The sequence below is a fragment of the Berghia stephanieae genome, chromosome 2 (assembly GCF_034508935.2).
Source record: "Berghia stephanieae isolate SIO BIC M18660-M18661 chromosome 2, UCSD_Bste_1.3, whole genome shotgun sequence".
In the NCBI taxonomy this organism is placed as follows: domain Eukaryota; kingdom Metazoa; phylum Mollusca; class Gastropoda; order Nudibranchia; family Aeolidiidae; genus Berghia; species Berghia stephanieae.
In genome coordinates this window covers 16,945,728-16,950,379 of record NC_088361.1, presented here as the reverse complement: position 1 = coordinate 16,950,379, position 4,652 = coordinate 16,945,728, and the positions used below count along the sequence as shown (strand labels likewise).

The 4,652-nt window shown below is 34.7% G+C and overlaps 1 protein-coding gene across 3 annotated transcripts in view; it reads right to left on the bottom strand.

The window, feature by feature from the left end:
• The window catches only part of LOC144964411 (sodium/calcium exchanger 2-like), a 142,247-nt gene extending 137,929 nt beyond the window's left edge, over nt 1-4,318 (bottom strand). For all 3 annotated transcript variants that reach the window (XM_078898631.1, XM_078898633.1, XM_078898634.1), the window contains exon 1: nt 4,119-4,318. The gene's annotated coding sequence lies outside the window, so the exon portion shown is untranslated. The remainder of the gene's footprint in view (nt 1-4,118) is intronic.
• Between the last annotated feature and the right edge of the window lie 334 nt (nt 4,319-4,652).

The following is a 4,652-nucleotide window of genomic DNA, read 5'->3' as shown; positions in this document are numbered from 1 at the left end:
AGAGTTGTAATTACCTTTGAAATAATCAAAATAAACATTAATTGTTTCAAGCGTTAGCTCTCATCTCTCCTGATGAAAGCTAACGCTTGAAACAATATTGTAGAAGATCATAATTATACTTGAACTGTTATATATATATATATATATATATATATATATATATATATATATATATATATATATATATATATATATAAGTACATTTTGGTCCTATTATGTATTCGAACGAGTCCTAGAAGTGGCGTGGCGTAACTTTGGGAACGAACAATTTTTTAAAACTATTTCATGTACTTTTCTCTATATTTTCAACTTTACTTTGTTTATTGTTATAATCGGTTGTCTATTTATTTTAAACCTTGATTACCTATCACTTTTTTTTAACACTGTCCTTACCAACCATATAAAAATCGTCATATTTGATTCGATACAGCCAATTCTCATTCTGATCTTTTTTGTACATCATGAACATTTATGATTTATTTTTGTTATAGTTATATATATTTAACATTGTTTTGGGAGTCCCAATAGTTCAGTTGGTAGAGCACTTGCTTCTCAAGCAAAGGGACCAAGATCGATTCCGGGAGCATCGAGATATTTTCTGACCACCTCCTCCCCCCTGTCCAAACAGCAGTGATTGGGTAGCTGGGTCTGTTTGATCTAGTGGAAAGTACTTTGCAATAGACTAGTGTCCTATCCAAAGGTTAGCTATCAATTGCTATTTCACGCTATAGAAACCCGGATAAACCCCGGCTTCATGGGCCTAGTGGCTCGAAATGACAACTTTCCTTTTTTTTTTTTTTTTTTTTTTGAAGAATGGTATTTAGCAAGAACTTATTGCTTTTGTGTTTGAGTACGAATTCAGTTTTGTGATGGTTGTTGTTTGAAGTTTTGTGGAAAATATTGAAAATGGACGGTATGGAGAAAATTGGGACAGTGAGGTAAAACAAGATGATATCTATTATTAGGTCATATTGCATGAATGGCTGTGGCAGTGGTTCGGGTACTTTGATATATATTTTGAACACAATCCGGGAATAATGAAATGGGGATGTAGATGTGTCTATATGTTCAACGGTTTTATTTACATTCACAAGAATGTGGTGGTTGTGGTAATAGTAAGGGAGGCTAGGGAGAGTTGGAAAAGAAGTAGGGCAGAAGAAGGAGGAGGAAGAGGTGGAGGAGGAGGAAGTAGTATAGTAGTAGAAGTAGTAGTAGTAGTAGTAGTAGTAGTAGTAGTAGTAGTAGTAGTAGTAGTAGTAGTAGTAGTAGTAGTAGTAGTAGTAGAGGAGGAGGAGGAGGAGGAGTAATAGTAGTAGTAGTAAGTAGTAGTAGTAGTAGTAGTAGTAGTAGTAGTAGTAGTAGTAGTAGTAGTAGTAGTGTAGTAGGTGTAGTAGTATAGTAGTAGTAGTAGTAGTAGTAGTAGTAGTAGTAGTAGTAGTAGTAGTAGTAGTAGTAGTATAGAGTAGTAGTAGTAGTAGTAGTAGTAGTAGTAGTAGTAGTAGTAGTAGTAGTAGTAGTAGTAGTAGTAAGTAGTAGTAGTAGTAGTATAGTAGTAGTAGTAATATAGTAAGAAGATGAAGTAAGTAAGAGAGAAGAAGAAGAAGAAGAAGAGAAGAAGAAGAAGAAGAAGAAGAAGAAGAAGAAGAAGAAGAAGAAGAAGAAGAAGAAGAAGAAGAAGAAGAAGAAGAAGAAGAAGAAGAAGAAGAAGAAGAAGAGAAAGAAAAGAAGAAGAGAAGAAGAAGAAGAAGAAGAAGAGAAGAAAGAAGAGAAGAAGAAGAGAGAGGAGGAGGAGAGGAGGAGGAGGAGGAGAAGAAAAAGAAGAAGAAGAAGAAGAAGAAGAAGAAGAAGAAGAAGAAGAAGAAGAAGAAGAAGAAGAAGAAGGATCGATTTATTGTGATTTATACATGACATTATAGACGTCTAATATTTGTTATTCTGCGGCAATGTGGTCTTTTGGAATGACACTCCTCGAAGGAGGAGGAGGAGGAGGAGGAGAAGAAGAAGAAGAAGAAGAAGAAGAAGAAGAAGGAGGAGGAGGAGGAGGAATAGGAGGAGGGGCAGGAGGAGGAACAGAGAAGAATAAGAAGAAGACTAAATGAGTACAGTTACAAGCGTAGGTATAATACCATGTATAATTCTGTATAAATCAAACAAGTCAATACAACAAGGAGTTAGTGAAAGAAATAGTGCGATAAACAAAGGTGGGGGTGGAGAAGTGAAGAAAAAGAAGAAGACAAAATGAATAAAGAGACAAATAATACATAGTACATATTTTAATACCTTGAGATTTTATAAGGTGCAACAGCCACTAAACGTACATAATATTATAACAACATTTTTGTATAAATCACAATGAATCGATATATCTGCATGGAGTTAATGGAGAGAAAACGTTGTGTGATAAACAGAGGTGGAGAAGTGAAACAAAAGAAGAAGACTAAATGAATAAAGAGACAAATAAGCGTACATATTATAATACATTGAGATTTTACATAGAGCTAAATCCGCTAAACGTGCTCAAATCGCTTTACAAAGGATCCCTGACCAACTGCAACACGTAACATGTAGAACGAGACATGACTCTTGCTAGACGATATTATAATTTTTTTTCCGACAAAGATAACGCTCGAACCCAGGACCTTGCAATCCGAAAGCGAGTGTCATTCCAAAAGACCACATTGCCGCAGAATAACAAATATTAGACGTCTATAATGTCATGTATAAATCACAATAAATCGATAAAACAACATGGAGTTAGTAACAAAAAAAAACAAAACAAAAAAAACGATTGCGCCGATAAACAAGACATTGTATAAATTACGTCAAACTATCCTTCCATTTGGCATTCACAAGTCTGTCGTGTTGTTATTATGACGTTTATTTTCGATTCTCTATAGGCTATATGCATACATATAGATCAATGCCCTTATAAGAATAATCTATTTTCAATAATATCCTTTTATTCTTTCTTTTCTTTTCTTTTCAATAGACGACAGTAAAGGTAACGGTCTGTCCCTGGAAGAGTGCCAAAGCAACTAGTATATAATAGATGTTTTCATTCACGGTGGAAGAGCCAACCGTACTAATAATATTATATATTCATATAAATAAAATGATATACAGCTGAAGAAGCCTTTGGGTTCTTCTAGTACGTATAAGATTTTAATCCATAGCAGTGAAGATAATCATTGACAGAAATATTGGTATCAAAAATAAATAAATAAAAAGGGTTTACTGAAAGGTTCCACGTTACTACTTTGACTTCATAACATATTTGTTTGTAGCTAGTAGCTGGATTTTTGCTTTGGTTTTTGTTGTTTTGTTTTTGTTTGTTTTGTTTTTTGTTTTCGTTGGTTTTTTTTTGGTTTTTTTGTTTTGATTTTTTGGGGGGTGGGGTATTTTACTTAATCTTTTTTTAAATGTTTTTAAGTTTGTTTTTGAACAATTGATTTATTTTGATAGACTTACGAAGAAAATGACCAATGTATGTATCAGTGAAATAATATTCCATTTATTACAAAGCCAGTTGGTGATTTATTGCAGTGTTTGTAAATTGTAATATGATATTGGTGGCGTGATTGATGTAGAATGGTAGGCCTAATAAAAGCAGTGCTAGTTGTAGTGGCAGGTGAAGTCATAGTAGTAGTAGCAGTAGTAGTAGTAGTAGTAGTAGTAGTAGTAGTAGTAGTAGTAGTAGTAGTAGTAGTAGTAGTAGTAGTAGTAAGTAGTAGTAGTAGTAGTAGTAGTAGTAGTAGTAGTAAGTAGTAGTAGTAGTAGTAGTAGTAGTAGTAGTAGTAGTAGTAGTAGTAGTAGTAGTAGTAGTAGTAGTATAAGAAGAAGAAGAAGAAGAAGAAGAAGAAGAAGAAGAAGAAGAAGAAGAAGAAGAAGAAGAAGAAGAAGAAGAAGAAGAGAAGAAGAAGAAGAAGAAGAAGAAGAAGAAGAAGAAGAAGAAGAAGAAGAAGAAGAAGAAGAAGAAGAAGAAGAAGAAGAAGAAGAAGAAGAAGAAGAGGAAGAAGAGCTGTCTCAAAGAACAAGGCACGGATTTATGTCTAATAAAACCATAGGAATTCACATTATTTATCAAAAAGGCATTATTAATTAATAAATAAAAAACTTACATGTCGCACAATCCGTCAACAGTTCTAGACCATGGCGATAACGACACAACAAATACAGCCAAATTGTCAACTCAAATGACCAAAAAATTCGAACCACACCACTCACTACAAAACTAGTATAAGCAGCAGCTGCACCGATAGCTACCACTACTAACTACGACCGCCACCTCACAACTAACTAACTGGCACCGACGATGACATTAGCGACTGCCGGCTACTGGAATCAGTCACCAGTCACCACCAGTCAACACCGACACAACTAACTCACACGTCCAAAAACCGACGACTATCGACGGCTTTTTAGACGGAAACCGAAAAGGATCCCAACCAAAAAAAAAATGGGATTAGAAATTAGCTATTATGGTGGCGAGGTCAAAGACATTTTGTGTTATTGCAGGGACAACGAACACAGCGCCGAAAAGAGGACACAGAAACATGACGTGGAAACGCCACATTATGTCTCGGTAATAATAGGTGCAATTATGTGATACCACGTACTAAATTATTATAATAACCGCTACATAGTGGTGACAG